The sequence below is a fragment of the Cebus imitator genome, unplaced genomic scaffold (genome assembly GCF_001604975.1).
Source record: "Cebus imitator isolate Cc_AM_T3 unplaced genomic scaffold, Cebus_imitator-1.0 Scaffold38, whole genome shotgun sequence".
NCBI classification, from domain to species: Eukaryota; Metazoa; Chordata; class Mammalia; order Primates; family Cebidae; genus Cebus; species Cebus imitator.
Window position 1 is genome coordinate 183,067 of NW_016107353.1, and position 21,735 is coordinate 204,801.

A 21,735-nucleotide genomic window follows, 5' to 3' on the forward strand; every position below is an offset into this window, starting at 1 on the left:
ACACACACACACACACACACCCAGCAAGGTCTCTTTGGTTTACTGTATTGCAGACACACACACACACGCAGCAAGGTCTCTTTGGTTTACTGTATTGCAGACACACACACACACACCCAGCAAGGTCTCTTTGGTTTACTGTATTGCAGGCAGACACACACACACACACACACACACACACACACACACACACACACCCCCAGCAAGATCTCTTTGGTTACTGTATTGCAGACACACACACACACACACCCAGCAAGGTCTGTTTGGTTTACTGTATTGCAGGCACACACACACACACACAGAGCAAGGTCTCTTTACCCTTTTTATCGCCTTCAACAAAATGGAAACTTTCAGTGGGACCCTCTGCCATTGACTTAGCTCTTACAACTTGAAACATGAGTCAACACAGGCTTTCACTCATTTTGACGGAGGGGAGGATTTCTGGTTCAATTGCTGACTTACTTCCAACTGTACTCAGAATATTATTCTGGGATTTTACATTCTTGGATTGGGAAAATTCAATTAGATTTATTGATGGACCCTAGCTTTGATTTGACCCTAGGGATATAATACGTTCCCATCTGTCCTGTTGTTGTCTGTTTAATTTGGAAAGCAGCTAAGTTTTACATTTTATTCCTTTGGCCTGTAACCAAACCTCCTTGGTATCCCATCTGATCAAAAACTCCTCATTGGGTTCAGGCTAAACCAAGAGTCAGACGCTGGGAAAGAAAAATGGAGCAGGAGAGGAGTACTACAGGGGGAGGGAAAAAACCAAGGGGAGACATGCTGTTTCGTAGACAATAATGTCTACTTCCCAGCTCACCATCTGTTCCCCATCATGAGAGAAGCAGTTTCCTAGGAATTTAGGGAGAGCGTTACTGAAGATAATGATGCTTTTTTGATAATAGAGAGCAGGGGCCCTAGTCACTTGCAGACATTTGAAATTCTATGAAATCTTCAACCTGCACAAATAACTGAGTGTCCTGGTCCATTTGCATATTAGCAAGTTGCATCTCCATTATCTACTAATTTTATGATAGGAGATTTTGATAATGTGATTTTTATCAGTGAGGTAGCTCCATCCCACAAGTGGCAGGATCAGATAGTGCTCAAATCTCCTGAGTAAGGTTCATTGGCAGATGAACCCTTTGACCATGAATCTGCTGATCACACAGCAGCTGAGAGGCAGCATTTTTACTCCCTTCTGAATTTAATAAATGTTCAACAGTCTCATTGTTCCTATACAGGAGAGGCGAGCCTTGGAGCGCAAAATGTCAGAAATGGAGGAAGAAATGAAGGTATGAAGAGATTTTCTTTCTCTTTGTATGTCTGTTCTCTGAATGCCTGCCAAGACTTCATATTTGAGCATAGGCCTCCCCACTCCAGATTTCACTACAAACTCCATACCTGTAAGAAATGATGTGTAAAAAACTGAGCATCTCTCCTCAACCATTTCCTAGGCTTTCTCAGCTCACACAATATCCATTGAGGCCACCTTAAGGGACTCCTAGGAAAAAATGCTACCATTTGGTTTAAGGAGAGATCTTGGCAGGCCGGAAACAAACTTGAATTGAACTTTTAAGGCTTTTCAAGCAATATCTTCACCTCTAGAAGGTAAATGAGAAGGCTAGAACACGTTTTCCAGCTCTGGTAGCCTCCCTTTAGGTGCCTAGGAAAGCCTGAGCATGGGCATAGGCTTTCCTCCCTGGTGCCTCTCCCAACCCATCCCTTTGCTGGGAAGAACATATATTGAATCATTCTGCAGCAGAATGAAAATGTATTCACATATTGATTTCCTGGCCCAGTCCATTTCCTCTGAAATATTCAAGGATGCTTGGCACTCTCCCACTAGAATAAGCTCATGCCACCAGATACACTTCACAGCTCACTACTTTCCTTTCTCTCCTCACCATGACCTGCTGTGACCATCACCTCCATTAGCCACTTTAATAGACAACTGTCATCCTGGGCAGTTTTGAGTGCTAAGAACTGGAAATCTACCCTAAGGAGTCAGTTTGCTGCCATGGAAGACAGTGGGGTGGGGGGAGGGGAAGATGGTGAAAGGGGGAAGGTGGATAGAGAGCTACAGGGAACATATTGCTGGTCAGGGTAGCCACGTGGAGATGACTTTGGAACATCTGATTCCTGCAATGTATGATGCCACGTGCCCACAGTTACTTAGCACCTGCTCAGCTTTTTTCTTTCTTCAAGGATCTTATTTTACCAGATACATGATGTCTCTTTTGGTGAGACGGGTTTCTTTGGCTGGGAAGCTGAAGCCCTGGGATAGTATTAGGCATATCCCCAAATGTGTTTCTATGAGTAGGCATCCCTAATATGCCATTTGGGAGAGACATTTATTGTTCCAGTGGCCTGAAGAGGTTGGTTATTTACTGGGAAAAAAAAATTTTAAGATCTGTTGCAGTTTTAATTTACACCAGATCTGGTGCTCGTAATCCATCCTGTTACTCTGTAATTCCAGAATGAAGGGGAAATGCCGAGCCTTGCTCCTGCATTTCTTACCACCATCCAAGGCTGTAACTGTAACATTCACGTCGAATTTTAAGCAATACCTGCTTATATCTCAAACACTTTAAATCTTCCAAGTTGATTCAAAGCAGCAAGAAATAGAAATCATGAATAATTGATTCTCCTGAGATGGTAGAACAGTAAGCCCTAACACCTAAACTTCTCCATCTTCTGATTTTTTCATATGCGCCTTACTACCACACAGAAGTATTCTCTCCCACTTAGAGCAATGAGTTATTAGAGATGACCAGTTCCCTTCTATTTTTAAGAGATGGAGTCTCACTATATTGCCCTGGACTTGAACTCCTGGGCTCAAACGATCCTTGCATCTCATCCCCCCAATTAGCTGAGACTACAGACACATGCCACCACACCCAGTTGAGCTAACCATTTCTTGATGAATGAATACATATCTGCAGCTCCTTGTTGCATGGAGGCTCCTCCATTTTTGACACCTTCTGAGTTATACCATATGAGCTCTGCTGTTAGGCAGCTGTCAGTGTTGCTTATTAAGAAATGGCCTAAATGCTGATCTAGAGCATGTTATTAAGGCCAAAGCTGGAACCTTCCAAGGAGTACCTCGGAGCCAAAAGACATCCTCCACCCACAGTCATGGGTCTTTGTCTCACATCCAAGCAGGCCCACACATGAATACCCAGAAAGTGGTCAAATAGAGAAGTTGAGGCCCTTTCTTATTTCTGTTCCAATCCTAAATTGGGAATTATGAAAGCCCCTTTAGTGGTTCTAGTTGCTCTCAATTCTATAGGTTGAGATAGAGCTTACATTTTTTCTCTGTCTTTTTATACTATCAGTCTATGATTTCCTAAACTAGGTCATGAGTTCTTTTCTTTTCTCAATAGAGATTGTAAGATATGAAACTGTTTGTTCTCCCCAGCCATAAGCCATTTGCCAGCAACTCTAAAATCTGTTGTTTAAATTACCAAGTGGAGCCAGATCATGACTGTTTAGTCCCCAAACCAATAGGTAAGCTGTGTTGAGACTGATTTTTTTTTTTTTTTAGTTAAAACATTCACTCATTCAGCCAGTTGTCCATTATTCTCTATTATCCATTATAAAGCCAAATGAAGAAGAAATGCCTATAAACTCTAAAGCCCCTAAACACCATGTGCTCAAGTCAAAGCCCAATACCAGATTTGCAGATCGTCTAGCACCCCTAGCGGACTAAGGGGGAGAAGCATCTGCACCTCTGCAGTCTCACCAGTTTTTTGTTTCTGTCTATGCCTACTTGAAGGTGAAAACTTCAAATATACAGATATATAAAAATGATAAAATTGGTATGACTGGCCCTAAAAGAGTCTAAGAAAATGCTTGTTTAACCCTCAAGCTCTTCATTCAGACTATGGTTTATGGTGACCAACATTGCTAGAGTGATTAGTGGCAAAAATCTCTCTGTACTAGGTAGCTGGCCAAAGGTACAGGTAACTGTCTTGCTGAACTGGGACCTAGTAGAGCTTGGGGCCGGTTGGTCATGCTTGTTGCATATTTATTTTGTACAGATGCTCAGATCTCCTTGGAGCAATCAGTAGGGAACAGTGGAGGGGGCTGATCTCTAGTAAACCCTTAAAAATTCGGTAGATTACTCAAGAAAAAAAAGTGACTTCAGTCCTATTTTTCTAACTCTAGCAAATAAAGTACAAAGTCCAGGTGAAATGGGGGAACCATGAGATGGGCTAACCGAGATGTATATGTGGCTCTGTGGTTATGAGATGTGTTGTGCCTTTCTGGCTTTTTATTGGCAAGGTAAGTATTTATGAATTCTCCCCAGGAGAAACTCCACCCAGATCCTGGATTGGAGTAGGATTATATGCCAACTCCTGACAGGTGTGCATGTCAGTATGAGCTGTGCCAGGCCTGCACCTGGTCTTGGCCCACATCAGATGTAATTACTTTTCTACTGCATCCTCCATTCAGCATCAGCCTCCTTGCCAGACCTTCTCCCCTTCCTTTCCTAGGTGTTTGCATGAGAAGGACCAAGCAACGAATTACCTTTTAGATTGGTCCTGGAAGTTTTATTTTTCTCTGGAAAGGTTACTAGCTGACCCTGCTCCTTAGCCCTGCCCTTGCCCATCCTGCGCTGGGCCCTGCTATCCTCTCCTCCTTGCCTTGCCATGTTTTCAATACGGCTTCCTATAGAACATTCCACCAGCTTGTTTCCTGCCTCTCTCCCTCATTCTGATAACTTGCAAATTCTTTCACCTCGATCTGCTTATACTCACTTGTTAGACTGAGTCACTTTCATCATTCACGTCTTTAATGTCATTCTCTGGGAGGCAAGTACCACTTCGTACAGTGACAATTATTTGACAATGATGATGTTGAAAACTTTGGTCCAATGTCAACACCAAAGAAGGGTGAGAGCCAGGACTTTCCACTGGTTTTTAAATTTGGTCCCTGCCCGTTGCTTTAATCTTTTCCATGTGCCGTACCATGATCCCCCTCCTCTGTCCTCTCCATGGCCAAGATGCTTACAGTGGGCAAAGAAGATTGGCCGGTCCTCACCCTCCAATTGCTCCATGGGACAGTTTGGCTAGCCTACCTTTTTTCCAAGGAAATCGTTCTCTCTCTTTGGGAAAAGAGAGATTCAGCAGTTTGTCTCTGCCTGTTTTTCCTTTTCACTGTTTTCCCCCTTCATGCTCCCTTTCATTTTCTTGCTTCTTTACTCCCAAACAACTGTAACTGCACTAATCTTTCATTTCTATCCTTCTCATCACATAGATTTGAGAGACTTTTCTCTGATACCTGGCCACCTTTTTATAGTCATTATAACTCACAAAACTCTCCATCCTCATCTATGAAACCCCATTCGCATAAAAAATCATTATTCTCCTCCCAAAGAACTGATGGTCTTAGTTTCAGGGGCAGTCCAGATGACTACTTAGGAAGGACAGTAGCAGAGTCGGCAGGCCTTTGATATAATTCCATTTATTAAAGTCTTTAAATGTCTTATGGAATATGTGGTATTAGGAAGAATGTCTGTGAGCTGGTTATTTTGTTCACTTGTGACACTGACAGACAAAGCTGGACTAGCACATTGGTCCAGCTAATTTCATTATCAGTGGGCATTTATGGTTTCTCCAGCTTTCGTGCACAGCTGTAATTTCCAGAGTATGAGTCTGTTTATGAGCACCTTTAAGCAGCTCTCAAACTGCATGAACTGAAACAAAGAAAGCACGGTTAGCTGTGAATTTAGTGATGCAAATAATCATATAGCAGGTCAGAGACAGGTTAGCAGTTTTTGGATCCTGGAACAGTCTCTCTGGACTTCAGAGGAGAACAGGGTTAATGAAACTTCCTACAAAGCAGGCTAGAGGACCACCCAGAGAGCTGGCAGTTCTTTCTTATTTTGGTATGTTTCACTTCAACCTTCTAAACAATACATGCCCCATACCAAAAAATACTTAAATAATAGGCCTCTCTTTTATTTTCCTTGTTTTGTTTTTTAAAATAAAAAAATGAGGCCAGGTGCAGTGGCCCACACCTGTAATCCCAGCACTTTGGGAGGCTGAGGCAGGAGGATTGCTTGAGCTCAGGAGTTTGAGGCCAGCTTGGGCTGCATGGCAAAATCCTGTCTCTACAAAAAATATAAAAATTAGCCAGGTGTGGTGGTACATGCCTGTAGTCCCAGAGACTTGGGAGGCTGAGGTGGGAAGATGGCTTGATCCTGGGAGGCAGATGTTTCAGTTTTGTGCCACTGCACTCCAGCCCAGGTGACAGAGTCAAATCCTGTCTCAGATAAATAAAGTGAGGGTAGGGAGCTGAGTATGGGGGGAAGATTAGAGGAAGGGAGAGAGAAAAGGGCAGCAGCTAGATTTAGGAATACACCAAGTCATCAGCTCTAATCTCAGTCAGGATGAAGGTTACCTGAAGCTATGTCTCAACCACGTTAATTTGGTTCAGAAGGCCCCAGACCACATGCTGGGCTTTCATTCCCAAAAGCAGTCCATATGTGCTTTTTGAGAGCCTGGCGGTTATGTGCATATGACATATTTAGATCTTAGCCAAGAATCAGACACAGCTCTCCCTCCCTGGTGCTTTTCTCCATCATCCTTCTGCCTGCCCCCTGTTTGCTCCATGACTCCTGCATTTCTCATTTCCTTTCTTGCATGCAAACTAAAAACAAAAACAAAAAGTCACGTGATTTCTTTGTCCTACTTTTCTCTCCTCTGGTCTGTCTTGTCTCTCTCTGTCTTGTCTGTCTGTCCTTTTCATGTCTCACTTTCTACAGAACCTCCACCAGCTAAAACAGATTCAAACCTTGAAGCAGATGAACGAGCAACTGCAGGCTGAGAACAGGGCCCTGACCCGAGTGGTGGCCAGACTCTCGGAGTCCATCGAGTCCTCGGATACCCAGGAGCTCTAGTTCTTGCCCCTCCTCTTCACCTCACTTCCCTCCTCCACTACTCCAGGCAGGTTCAGTCTTCTTGTTGGTCCCAGAAGCTCTGTGCTCATTCCCTCCATCAGAGCTTCCATATGCAACTTCCTGTAAAGCCTGGTTATCTGCAGATGGAAGCAGCCAGGACTGAGGTCATAGAATGGGACACACCAGCCTAGGTCAAGGGAGGCAGCGAGAGAGACCTCAACTGGGCTACCAGTATATTCATTTGGTAAGGTCACCACATTACCTCTGTTTCCCTAGAGATTGAATATGAATTTGTCCACTCAGCTACACATAGGTATACACATGTATGTACATACACCTGTGTACGTACACATATACATATTTCATTGGGGGGGGGGCGTTTCCAAATGGAGATCAGTCTTTCTTAGCCAATAACAACCCAAGTGCAACCCACTCCCCTGGAGCAACTAGAGTTGGGCCTTGGGTAACCGAGTGCAGAGGCTCTCAATCTTGGCTGCAAGAAACATCTGGGAACTTTTAACATATACCAGTGTCTGGGTCCATCCCCAGATGGTCTGGGTTGAGACTCAGGCATTAGTATTTTTTCAAAGCTCTCCTGCTGATTCTTCTATACAACTGTGGTTAAGAACCACAGCCCTTTGGATACCAGGCAGTCCTCACTACAGCATTACTGATGGAGAGGACTAAAACTCAAGGTTGGAGCTATGGCTGCCCAGCTCCACTACCAGCAAAAACACTCTCCATCCCACTATTCAAGCAGAATTAGATAAGCATTCTTTGCCTCCTTCTTTCAGAAGTGTTTGCTTTCTTCTCCCTCCTTAGTAGGCATCTCTCTCATTCCCGTCACAAATCTCTGGGCCCTAGGGATGTGGCCCTCCCTGCCCTTAGTGTGTGGGCTATGAGGCAGAACACAGCCTATATAAATGAGACCCTTATGGAGCCAGGCCCCCCCCAATGGGGCCAACTTTGCAAAGGAGATGGCAGGCAGTGGAGCAGAGAGCAGGGATTTATTTTCAACGGAGAACCAAAAATGTGCTTGGCAAACTGGAGCCTTTCCCTGGCTCTGGATCTGAAAGACAAGCTCACAAGACACCTGGTTTTTCTATCTCAAGATGGTATGATGGGGTCACTACTCCTCTGAGATGAATTTTTAATTGTCAGCAGCAATCCAATTAGTCCTGACCAGGGCCTGTTCTTTCTTTTAGCCTATTTTGCTTTTACCTTCAGGGTTAGTAGCTGGCAGCTAATATCCACTAGAACTGAATCACCCTAATTATCATAGGGCTGAGCTAATATCCTACTGCAGATGCTAACGCAGGCAGAAAAAAGATTGAAAGGGAAGTCCTACCATGACCTGGCTGTAAGCAGCCACTGTTAGGTCCAGACTCCATGCTTTAAAGTTAGCCTGAACATTCCTGGAAAATATTACTTAGGGTAAACTAGGGACGCCCCCCAAAAGATATCCAGTTATTTTCATTGTTGCAAGATAGTATAGGATCTGGGGCAAAACTAGACCTCATGCTTTTAATAGTTAATAACCTTAACAGTTGTCATTTATTAAGGCCTGTGCTGAATGCTTTATATAGTTTTTCTCATTTATTCCCCAAAACAATCATTGTACAAATGAAAAAAAACTGAGTCACAGATTAAGTAACTTGCCCAAGGTTACTCTGAGAGTGAGTGGTAGAACCAAAATTCAAACCAAATATGTCACGTTCCAGAGTGCAAACTTTTCACCACTGTAATATAAACTGTCTGCATATTTGGCACAGTTTTCACCGTTTGTTAAGCATATGGCCCAAGCAATGCAAGAAGGGTCTATTGAGCAACTACACTGTGCCCCAGCATTGCAGCTGAGGGAGGAAGGGCAGCACTCTGCTTTCTCAGCACTTCCCTGGCTGAAGTCACTTCCCAGTGACTTCCTTCTTAAAGCCTAACTTCTAAAGAGCCATTTACCTACGAAAAGATTATGCTATTGTAAATAAAGCATTGCCTGGTATATGACCATAGCAAGTTAGGAAACTGTGACCCACCAGTATAGCCCATAAGCCACACAGATAGTCAAAAAAGAAATCAAAAAAAAGAATAACATTTTATGACATATTAACATGAACATTATATGGAATTCAAATTTCATGACATATTAACATGAACATTATATGGAATTCAAATTTCAATGTCCAAAATAAAAGTTTTATTGAAACTGAACCATACTCATTTGTTTACATATTATCATATGTCTATGGGTGCTTTTGTGCTACAAATGCAGAACTGAGGAGTAGCCACAGAGATTATTTGACCTGCAAACCCTAAGATACTTATTTTCTGGTGTTTTACAGAAAAACCTTGCCGATTCTTGCCAGAAGGAAGGATAACTAAGCCAAACTGGCAGTGCGATCAAGAGATTTTTCTCTTTTTTATTTTTTTAATAGTCCCGGGAAAAATCATCTTATCTCAGCATGTAGAGCAAGCCACTTAGCAACAGAATACCAGTGGGGATTCCCTTCCCACTTTCCTTGTAGTTAGAAGCAAGACAGCTCATGCAAGACTCACCTTGAGTCCCTCTCAACCTGCGGATAGCCTTCTCCTAGGTCTCAGAAGCTTTAAGACCCCTATACCCTTTTCCTCTTAAACACATTCCCCATCAAAGACTGTAAGAAGTAATCGTTGAGAAAATGTGTACTTAATTGTATTTGCCCAGGATATCTTTTTTTTTTCCTTTCTAGGTTTCTTTTTTGCTTTTAATAAGCCAATACTATAAGAGCACCATTTCAGCACAACACAATCTTTTGTGAAGTAAGGGATTTTAGTTGAGATCTATGAAAATAGTTTACATGGGAAAGAGGTGTCGAGTGCTGTCAAGAACAGCTTTCTTTCTAAAATGAACCTGTAACTTTCCAACAACCTTCAAATGCACAGAAATATTAGTTACCATCCTCTAGTATTAGACATAAGTGGAGCCGGGAGAGTCTCAGGAATACCAGTGGTAGCCCTGGGGCCAGCCAGGGAAGTGACAGGGTGGCCTTCACTGTTCAGATATGGTTTATAACAGTGAAGGCAGTATTGCCATAAGAGGAATTGAAACATTGTAAATCTACTCTGTGCATCTGCCATTTAGGTGTCCAGGATATCTTTAACACCAAATTGTGATAAGCTGGGAACTTAAAAATTAAGAAACTAAGATCCAGAGAGTTAAAATGATAAAGCCTTGTTAAACTTCATATTACTGTCGTACTTTCACATATGTTCTTATTTAACCATCTTTAACTTCAAGTGGCTATCAGATAACACTGTTCATTTCCCTCTCTCCCTTCTGAACTTGAAATTTGTGAGGCTTTTCCCCCCTTGATTTCTACATTCCACTTCTTACACTTTTTGCCACTCCCTTTAGATGTCAATTATAGCACGTTGCAGCTGCAAAACTGCCTTGTCCAATTTTTTTTTTTCAAGGAATCGAGTTCTTAATGTGGAAATAAATCACCAAAACTCTACAAGACTCTACAAGTTGTTTATACATTTTTTAAAGGCAACTTAGATTTGATGAGCTGTTAAACAGTGAAATGTAATCCATTGCCATATATAGCTTCTTCCTACCTATGGAATCCTATTATGGAAATGTGGCTTTCACACTCTCCCTTATACCCAAGCTGCAGTCCCAGGATGGGGCATTAAAGAGCAGAGGGAACATGGAAACATGAGGCCACCCTGGGCTTTTTCTAAAAATCTCATTGAAATGAGTTTCCAAGCTCTCAGTCAGGTACAGGGCTACAGGGATAGAGGAATGAAGGAGAGGGCAGCTAGAGCTGCTTTGATTAAATCAGAGGTGGGAGGCCAGGGTCAAAGGACTGCAACTTTATTTTGATATTTTCTGGATTAAAGTCTTCTTGATAAAGCTTGCAGACTATTTGCCTGCCCTCCTATAGTCATGAGAAAACTCACAGTGATTGTAGGAATACTCAGTATCGCAAAGCTCATTATGTATGTCAACAAACTTCCACATCTGTTACCTCCTGTGAGCCTCACAGAGTCCCTACCATATGACAGAGTAGGACAGGGACTATTGTTCTTATAAAGGTACAAAAATAGAAGCAGAGAAGATGAGTGATTTGCCTAAAGTAATAGATCAGTCGTGGCAAAGGCAAGACAATGCTGGAATTTCCGTTTCTTCAAACATTTTTGATGTTTTGTTTTCCATCCCACATGTAGTAAAAGAATGATCTTTGGAGTCAGGCACATTGGGGTTCAATATTAGCTTTGCTGGGTGCCTTGAACTAGTTATGGGACTTTTCATTTCCCCATTTGTAGAAATCAGGATAACAACTGTATCATAGTCTCATGAGGCACTAAGGAGACCCTCTAGCACAGTGCTATCCACATTATAGACATTCAGTAATTTTCCTTTTATTTTCCTGATACAAATTATTTATGTATCTGTGATGCATATATGTGTACATACAGATATATTTATATAATTTAACCTATATTCCCTGAGAGATCAAGGAAACATTATATTCCTTAAGGCACAGTTAGATCTCCCAAGTGGTTACTAGCAGAGCCAGAGCTAGAACTAAACAGGCCTCATAATACCTCAGCCCAGGTCACCCTTTAATGGGGGCATTACCTGCCCCTGGGGTCCTATAGGTTTAAATGACTAGTCAAAGGACACCTGTATTGAACAGATACAGATATAGATTTCTGTAGCCTGCAGAGTGGCAGTGTACTTAACCTTCTATCCTAAATTGCTCTTGCTGCTGGTGGGACCCACATGTAAACTGTACCCTTATCAACATCCCATTAGGATTTTTCAGATGCACAGCATACTGTCAAAAGTGCCTGATCATGTAACAAAGACTTGGACTTCCAGGACGGAACTTGAGGTTATTAGTTTTCCTTTGTTTCACAAGAAGACAACAGTATGTATAATGTTCCAAGATGGCAGAACTGACAAAATTGAGTTTCCACTCCGTCCCTTGCCCTACAAGCATCTATTTCTGTGAATTACAATGCCATCCCCTAAAACTGCTGATAAGGCCTCTGGGTATCCTTTGGTGCCTATCAGTGGGGAGCTTTGGGGAGGATTAAATACATACCTAGTGTTCAATGTGCCTCACAGCTCTGTGACTGTAAGTTTTCTGAGTTTTAATGGCTGAAAGTGGATGTGTGTAGTATGACCAGTGAGAATTTGGTGGATTATTCACCAAACGCACAGTGGACCTTAAATCATCTTGTGCATATAGCAGGAAAGCCAAGTGCTGCCTCTCTGGCCCGCATTGTTGTTTTTGATGAGATGTGAAGCAGTATCCTCCTTTAACTTTTCTAGTTGACCACCACCCCCTTTCTGAATTCTTTCCCTATGTCCTCACCAGCCCATTTTGGCTCTCTCCCCAATTTCTTTAGACTAGGGGTGAGTTCAAGGGCAGGAGAAATTGAAAGTGTTTACTGACTCAATAGAGCGAAAGGATATACAGTGTGGAACGGGAGGTCTGCATATGAAGAAATAAGATATTACTGCTAAATATGCCAGCTCAAAAGATGGAGGGGTTATAGTCTCCCTAAAGATTAACATTACCAACTCAGTAAATAGGAAGATTGAAGGGAATGCCATCCCTGGGAGAAGGGACCATGAGAGTTTATTTGACACAATGTCTCAGAAGGCCCTGCTCACCAGGCTGGCCTGGTCTGATCAAGGAGGGCAAAGGAGGAGATCCTGCCAGGCTCTAACTCACCTTTCCCTCTGTCACCCTACAGGTGTTAACAGAACTGAAATCCGACAACCAGAGGCTGAAAGATGAAAATGGTGCCCTCATCAGAGTCATCAGCAAACTGTCCAAATAGGCTAGGCTCCAGAATTATGAGGAAGGAAAAGAACAGCATTTGCTGCCTCCACCCTCTTTCCAGTCCTTGCCTTCCAACCAAACGAAATGGATGTTTTGGTGGAAGGACACTTCTAACACCCTTTTCAGTCACCTCTGTACACTCTACATTTTCTCTGCACTCTCAATGCCCTGTTCTTCCTACACCCCTATCCCAAGTTTTATGACAGTTTTAATTGAAGCATGATTGTGATCATTCGAGCCATCTGGAGAGTGCTCTGGGGAGTACACCAGGCTCAGCTGTGGACCCCTCAACTTCCTGCTGCTCAGCTACTTTGTCCACATTGGATTTGGTCCAAACATGTAAGGCTTCTACCCAAATCAGTATCCTTCAGCTTTTTACATTGACTTAGTGTCCTCTGATATAGGTGATTCTTGTGGTAGCCACGCCAGGATCCTGACTGAGGTGCCAAGAGAAACAGCAGGATGTTGAGTTGATCATTGGATGGTCTCTGGAGCTGTTAAGAGTCCAAGGTGACAGTGGCTGCATCGAGGTGTTCTATTCTTCTTCACCTCTCAGGAACTGACTTAATTGTATTTTTTCTATCAACACCCCAGTAACTCCCTGATTAATTTTAACCCTTATTTCTCCCTCATACCTAGTCCTTTCTCCAAGGCGCAAATGGCCCTGGCTTCATTTATTCCTTTCCTTTCTGTCCTTGTATTTTTTTTTTTTCTCACTCTACCACCCCCTCACTCAATGGTGTAAAATCTAGGACAGAGCACCTGACTTCAGTTGTCCTTGTCCATTGTGGGAAATCATTATTCTGGAGACAAGAAAATCATCACTCTGGTGCCTTGGTGGCAGCACCACTGCCCCCTCCCTAAAAGCCAGACCATGGCATAAGTGTCAGCTCATTGTTTTCATCTCCCACTTATCTTCCCCCTGCAAAGTGATTTTCTTTGTAAAAAAAAAATCTGGGCTCTGAATACCCTATTCTGCCGCCCTTCCTTGACCTTGTTTTCCTCTCTTCACACTGACACCTGCTTCTAATGAGAAATGATGTCAGTGCAAGGAGGAATGAGAGGTGAGAAGGGGAGATGGTTGGGAGACGGACTAGGAAATGGAAGTAGGCTGGAAAGACACATACGGCAAAGTCAAGTATCTGAGGCCACTTGCAACATTGTGAGAAAGAAGATGTATGATAGCAGCCCATTAGGCTGTGAGAATCGTGGTGAATTTGATTATTTCCAATGGTTAGATTTAGGGGAGAGATTTACGTTCTTAGAAATTAATAGGGCAAACGGCACTTAATAGGGGTTTAATGGAATGAAGTACTTTTCAACCCATTGACAAGAGTCATGGAAGTTTAGAGTGGAAAGGCCCAGAGGTCAGTAGGTCCAGCTTTCTATTATTCTGTCACAGGGACCCCTGCTACCGCAGCTTTGACCCATGGGCATGGTCAGGTAGCCTCTGGTGGCTATGCAATTATTACTCAAAAGTTAAGCAACTCTAATAATGAGAGTTTTTCCTAATATGTGTTGAAGTCTGCCTGTGGATTCTCCTTGTAGTCCAGATCTATCTGCAGCTCTTTAACAGCGCTTCAGATACGTACAGTGGGTGGTCTCCCCTCAGTCTTACTTTGAGCTGCCGTTACCCTGGTCCTAGTCCTTTCAGTTATCCCTCATATGGCATGCTTTTCTCACCTGTCACATCCTCCTCTAGACAAAACCAGCCTTTAAAAATATCATGCCCAGGCCTGGAGAGAATACTCCACAAATCCAGTGCAAAATTAAACCTTTAGCTCTTGATGATAACTTAGCATTAATACTTAAAGTATTTTCCTTTTGTAGGAGTTTTATCCTTGGGTTCATTTGAGTGTGCAGGTCATTAAATCCTCATCATTTTAGGGTTGCCAATGATATTCAGTGTTTAGAGTGGTTCATTTCCTTAACATATACTACCTCTGTCTGTTAATTCCTTTCCTGACGTGATGTGTAGCTCTCTATATGGCCCTCTGTCTGAAACATCATATGCTCTTTAAACTAGAAGCTGTAGTTCAAGATCCCAATTCCAGAACAGGAGATATGTTTCCTCTGACAAAACCCCATTTTTAGAGTATATAAAATTCTGTCTTCCATTTCCAACCATTTTTCAAGAGAAGCTGATACTGTCTTGGGACTTTGTATTATCATGGGAATACTGTAAGTTCAGTTCTCAGGGAATGCTAAATTAGAGTAGTAAGTTTTATATCTTTCACTATAAGCATTTCCTTCATTCTGGGAGAGGAAATCAACACAAGGTGTTGACTAATTAATTATCCTGGCACATTTTGAATATTGGGGAAGGAAGATCATACTTCTTAGGAAAATTGGATTACTAGGAATACATCTTTACCCCTTTCCACTCAATAGACCAGAGAAAGGGATTACAAAGAGTCCCCTCAGATCTGTTTGTGCCTTTCAAAAGTATTGGGGGCAGGTTCTCAAAACTCTTAGATTGGTGTTGTACCCCTGCCACTTCACACGGCCCTTTCATGTTAAAGCTCACTTTTCTTGCCAAAAAGTTTTCCTTGTGACAAGAAATTTGCCAGCTTTTCAATCTCAGGAATACTGGATTCTATGGCCAAGAACTCATGAAAATGTAAGCTCTCCTAGGTAATTTCAGGTACTTTCTCTTATGCAATTAATTTTAGATGAACTGATTTCTGGTCTATCTCCAGAGATAAAATAACCATTCTTTCACAACTGTATTGTCTGGAAGCCCAAAAAGGTGGTAGTTATAGGCCTTCTACTAGCCAGCAGTTCTCTCTGGATACTGGCATCAGCAGGTCTCCCTTTTCTTGTGCTGCTTAGACAAGTACCTACCGCCAGCCTCTTCAGTGGCCACAATCCTCAGTCCTCACCTGCTGGTTTGGATACTGATGAGCACCCCAGGCAGCTCAAGCTGAATGAATAGCTGCAGACTTGGCCAACAATATGAGCTCAGGCCTATCACTTAGCGTCTTTACATGAAGTATCAGAATGGGAAAGAGAATGTTCTTGGTACAGCCTTACACCCTCTGTTTTCATTAATTTGTTATTTTTCAGAAGCTGAGTCACACCTTTGGAAGTAATGATTTGGCCATTCCAGAGATTCTGTTGCTAAAGTTCGCCTGTTTGTCTTTCCAGGGCTGCTGACCCTTTTCCAGATAGCTCCAGAGTATGATGACCCCTAGCCCCATCCCAGTCTGTAGTGAAAGGGTTATGTGAATCTCAGGGTGTTGCCACTAAAGAATCTAAAGAATAGACATGCTTTGGGCTTACTCAGTGCACTAGATTCTCTAGTGGGCCATTGTCACTTGATGTTCCCTAGAGCTGCTGTGTCTTCCAGCTGCAGGATGTGTTTGCTTCTCTTCTGGGCTTTCCCTGGTTTCTGTCCTCGTTCCCACCCCAGGTTTAAGAACACTTAGATTCATTTATTGCTATCTGAGGCCACTAGTGAGATTTCAGATCTGTGTTTTGCAACATTTTACCCATTTCCCTTCCCCAAACCATGTTCTTATTAAATGGTTCCACTCAGGAGGCAAGGAAGCTAAAACTCATTGTCTGTGGATCCTACAAAAGTATGTGCGAATTACTGTTTCTCTACTAGGGGCATTTCATTGAGCCAAAGATAATGGAAGAAGAAACCTCAAAGCCATGTACTTTGTTAGGTGTCTGGATTTTTGTCCTCTTTGCAGCCTTTCGTAGCCACAGACAGACACTGTCTCCCCTCAGAGAAAGGCCAGTGTTTCAGTCCAGGCTACTGGTGCATGTTGGCACTCATGAGGTGGGGCATGGGGTAAGCAGAAGAAGCCTGGAGAAGAGAGAACTATTCAAAGTGTCACCAGTTATTCAGCTTCCAGGTGGCTTTACACCTCAAAAGGTACAAAAAGGAAAAAGAAAGCATAAAGGATTCAGAATTTAAGCAAAAAGGAAAGGGAAACTCTACCAGATGAGGCACTGGTTCCACCGGAGCTTATCAGTGAGGTAACACTGCAGGAGGCCTGGTGTCCTTCCCTCAGAGATATCATCAGGGGTCCTCAGATCCCATTGTTTATGCCAGCACTGCACTTTAAGCACAGGGTTATCAGTCAGAGGTGGTGTAATTGGCCTAAATCTAGGCCCAGTGATTACTACAGATACCATACTCTATCACCCAGGCTGGAGTGCAGTTGTGTGATCTGCAGCTCACTGCAACCTCTGCCTCCCAGGCTCAAGCAATCCTCTCACCTCAGCCTCTCAAGCAGCTAGGACCGCAGGTCTGCACCACCATGCCCAGATAATTTTTGTGTTTTTTTGTAGAGACAGGGTTTTGCCATGTTGCCCAGGCTGGTCTCAAACTGCTGGGCTCAAGTGATCCACCTGGCCGGGCCTCCCAAAGTGGCAGGATTACAGACACAAGGTACCACGTCCAGCCCATCATACTGATTTTCAAGGCAGGGTCTAACCCCTCATAAGATGTGAGTTCTTCTGACACAATAAGCAAGGCAGCTTTGAGGACAGAAAAAAGCAATATAAAAAGATAAGGTCTTAGAACATCTGTATTCCAAGGCCATCCCTTCTTTTAGCCATGTGACTTTGGGCAGGTCACCCTCACTGTAAAATGAGGTTGGACTGGATAATTTTTATGTGCCCTTTCCTATTGGCTTAGAATTCCGTGATTTATTCATTCTTAGAAAGATCAGAATATTTCTTGGTATTTCTGCTTAAAAAATTCTAACCTCAAAAATCGAAGTGCAAAAATTTTTGTTTTCTTCTGGTTTTAAAACTGTTTAACATGAGCACATCAAGGCTGACTTCTCATCCTTGTTGGGAAGCGAATTTAATATTGTGGGTAATTGAATGCTGTTGCAATGGCTTTCCCTCCTAATGGCTTGGTAAGATTATTAAAGCCTGCAGAGGTGGAAATTGGAGCTCATGGGGAAATGGATAGAAACCAATTTGTTGCAAGCAGCCTTTGGACAAGTTGTTTTAATAGGAAATAGACCTGCTGCTTCATAGGTTTCCTCAACCACCTTTCCTCAGCTTTCTCAAAATGTGATCTACATTGGCTCTTCACACCCAAATAGCAGACCAACAGTTTTTCTGTTCAGCGCCATCTGGTTCATTGTCTTGAACTCTGCCTTACAGCAGCAAGATAATTTTCCTCGATAAAAACCTCAATCTTGAGTTCCACTGAGCTCCTCCTCTGGATCCTGGACTATCAGAAGTAGGAAGTTCTGGTACTGTTCAAGATGGTCTTTCCTTCAAAGCAGGTCTGAAGAGGAGACTACCAAAGCAGTAAGTGTTTACAGACCCAGAGTCCACACAACCACATTGCATAGAACAGCACTTGGCCTCCGCAGGCTTCCTATAGGACTGGGTATAATTGGAGTGAAAGAGCAGAGACCCTGGAAGCTGTGATGGGAAGAAGGCAGAAGGCTCAGGGGCTTTGGACAAAGAGTAGGGCGGAATCTGCAAGCACTGGGAAGGATTTCACAGAAGCAAAGCTTCGGCACACAGAGGCGAATTCTGTCTCAGTGGTGACTTCATCCCTCAGCAGCTAAGCAGAGATTTTAATCAGCTTCCTTAATGGGTATTGACACTGCTCGGGAAGCAGTAGACCCTATCAGGGACAGCTATTGATCTTTTGTGTTCTGATTAGATTGGAAAATAGATCAACTTCATTGTAGTCCAGGAACTGTTGGTCACAGCTACTAGGAATGAGGTGATTTCTGAGGGCTGAGAAAAAACAGAGAATCTTGACCAGCAGCCAGCAGCTGCATGGTGAAAAAAGGTGCATTCACTTCTCCTTTGAGAGTTAGGGTTGAGGGCAAACATAGAACCCAGGGATGGCTTACAATCCAGTGTCCCGGAAGCCCTCCTTGTGGAGAACTGTAAGTAAGAGGTGGGTGTGTCTAAAGACAATACCATTAATGAATGTTCTGGCCTTACCTAAAAAGGTTTAGCAATTTGGGGATAACTCTTGCTTCTCGCTTATGTGTGTTCACATGCAAATTTATGAACCCAGAGCTTTTAAAATGAGGTCTGGCATATAGTTGATTAGAAATGAAAACTCAGAAACCAATTGTATCCTAGTATATTATTCTACTAAATCATATCTTTTGTTTTTCCCCCTCCCTTTTAATCCCCCAGAGGACCTATTTGAACCATTCCCCAATTCATCTGCTTATCATTTTGGACTGTGAATCTGCCAGAGTGATATTTTCTGTTATTTCTCCTCCAGATTTTTCCCTGATGTTTCCAATAAAGATTTACTTGGGTGGCCCTTTAAGGTGACATCAGGATGCTCTTATGTCCTTCCAGAATAAACATACACTTCACCCCTCCACATTCTTAATTCCTTGTTTTCCTCACTTGAAGCCAAGGGTGCTTTAGAGAGGTGGTTTTCCATGAATCAGCCAAGATTCCTGGAGAAGTTGAATATACCAACCACCACCACTGCCCCCTCTTCCAGTTTCAAAGCTACCCGGCTATGCTAATGCCCCCTCAGAGATGAGGTTTGACTTGTAGGCCCATATGACTCCTCCATGTCCTGGGCAAGGAGACCATGGGTAGCCATGTCTGGTTTACTCTGTCCTGAGACTGTTTATAGCTTAAAACAGAAGTGTGTCTTCCCAGCACAAACTCTGTCAGTGCATCTCGTGGCAACAGCTCAGCCCATTCAAAGACCAAGGATTCAGAAAGGGCACACTGATAGTGGGGAGCCTCTTAAGAACCTCTAATGTTCTCCCAAAACCGGAGTTAAGGGTCAGAATGCAGATCCTGAATAAGGGACATGCTAGGGCCAGAAATAGCTTGACTCTCGCCTAAGTATCTGTGCCTTTGCCTGTTCTTTCTCCCATTCTACTGAGCCTGGAACTGATTCCCACTTGCCTTCTAATGAAGAGAGGCCAGGTACAGAGAGTTTGGAGGAAAAAGACACCAGGAGGCAGGCTGCGGGGTTGGAGAGGGTTCTGAAAGGATGCAGCAATCCAGAATACCTCCTTTTCTAGCCAGCATCCCTTGAACTTCTGAAAGTTTGGGTCTACCACTGGCTGGCACACCAGGGCAATGATTTCCCTGAAGGAGGAAGAAATGTTTCACCCTTGCATTCTTCTTGGAGAAGATACAGCCTGTGCTTAGTTGAGTGGTTCATGCTCAGACTTTGGTGTGAACCACTCAACTTCATTCTTGTCTTTACCTTGACCTTGATCAACAGGGGTGAAAAGAACCACCGTGGTGTCTCCATGCCCTCCCATTTTAGTAGTAGCATTTTGTGTCTTTCCTCCACCCCTCACCTGAGTTCCACCAAGGTTAACGCATCAGATGTAACTTTTTCAGCTGAGTTGTATGATTGATTAACTTCAGTCCACTGTAAATACACCTGGGGTGGGGTGGGGTTGGGGGTGTTTAGGAAGAGGAAGCCAGACTTGCTTTGTGAACTGAATGTATTTTTATGCAATTTTGAGTGGCCTTTCAACCCTAAGACGATTTTGTTTTACTGGTTGTTATTATATAGTATTGAGTATTCTGTGTTTGTTTGAAAGTTTGGGAATAATATTCACATCTATATGATGCCTGTAAACACAACAGTATTTATAAATGAGTAAATAAAATTGTGTTTTAACTTTGTGACTGTCTCCACAGTTCAGGGCACGGAATTTATAGAATTTCACATCTAGGAGAGCCTCTTCTGATTTTACATCCTCTTTACCATTGGTGAGGGCCTCACCCACCAGCCTCCTGCAGCTCCTGTCCACAGAGAGGCCCCTTCCCCAGGGACAGCCACAAGTGAGTCATGGCCACTGAGGTAAGGGTCTCTCATCAAGGAATTTCCTAAATGGAGTCAGGCCAAGGAGAAGCCTAGATTGGAGTTCAAAAGAACCATATGACGATAAGGAGGTTTCAAGCTTCAAGTAACTAAGAGTATGGTTATTTCTTGGAAGACAGCAGGGCCAAGTGACAAGGGTGTTAAGCCCGTCCAGGTGAACACTAGCACACTGTAGTACATGGGAAAGCTGAGGTCTAGGGAGATGGCGATTTCCTTGGGCTCATGAAAGTCTCCTGGCGTCACCCTTAGTCATCTGTTATGTACATAACAGTCCTCGTGAGGTCACTATTTAATTTGGGAGATCCAAAACTGTTCTGTAGCTCCAAACTACAGAAGTTATTTGGGAGTTATTGAAGGTTAAATCCAAACTCAAAATGAAGGAGCCATACCCAGAGAGGGGCTGTTCAGGCTCACTGGCAGGGTTTGTACGTGGGTGGCCAGGTCTGACCCTAGGCAGCCAGGATTCGGGTCTGGTTTCTCCAGCAAGCCCTGCCTCTGGCTTTTCTCAGCCTTGTGTTTTCTGCCAAGCGGAAATCCCTGGTCACTGACTTGAGGAGAGATCAGGGAGGGAAGATTCTTTTCCTCTGCTGTCAGCCAGCTGTTTGTAGCCCAAGCAGCAGCAGAACAAACACACTTGATGTCATGGTTGAAGAATTCAGTCCTGTCCTGGGGCCCAAAACAGAGGCAAAGAACCATGACCGATGTAAAGGATTCCTAGACTGCAAATAAATATTTCTCTTTCTGTCCCCTGCTGGTTGTGGTAAGGTCTGCAGAGACAGTATCACCTAGCCATCATGTGGTCCAGCCTTCTTGGGGGCAAAGGAGAAGGCCACTGCCTCCGCATTAGCAGAGTAAAAAGCTCACATTCTCAGCCAGGAGACCCTCAGGTGATAAATCCCAGTCCTGCTGAAAGGCTCATGCCCCTCACCCAACCCAGGCCACCCACCCTCCCCAGCCTCAGGGACTGAAGCAACAAGACAAGCTAGATGGTAAAGGATCTGGGCTCACGCTCCCCCAGGTGGGCAGCTCCTGTCCCTGGCTTGCCTTCACTACGCCTCATGCTGTTGAACCTGATGGACAAGCACAAGTCTAGCCAATGGTGCTCCCGGGGGACATGTGCTGGTGTAAACTGACAAAATGGTAGCTGCTGGTCTGTCCTCAAGGAGAAGAGACAG

The 21,735-nt window shown here is 43.5% G+C and overlaps 1 long non-coding RNA gene across 1 annotated transcript in view; it reads left to right on the forward strand.

The window, feature by feature from the left end:
- Positions 1-20,361, forward strand: part of LOC108301989 — a 24,757-nt gene extending 4,396 nt beyond the window's left edge. Inside the window, exons 3-4 of the long non-coding RNA XR_001824148.2 lie at positions 1,248-1,298; positions 12,659-20,361. This is a non-coding gene — a long non-coding RNA (uncharacterized LOC108301989). The remainder of the gene's footprint in view (positions 1-1,247; positions 1,299-12,658) is intronic.
- The last annotated feature ends 1,374 nt before the right edge of the window (positions 20,362-21,735 follow it).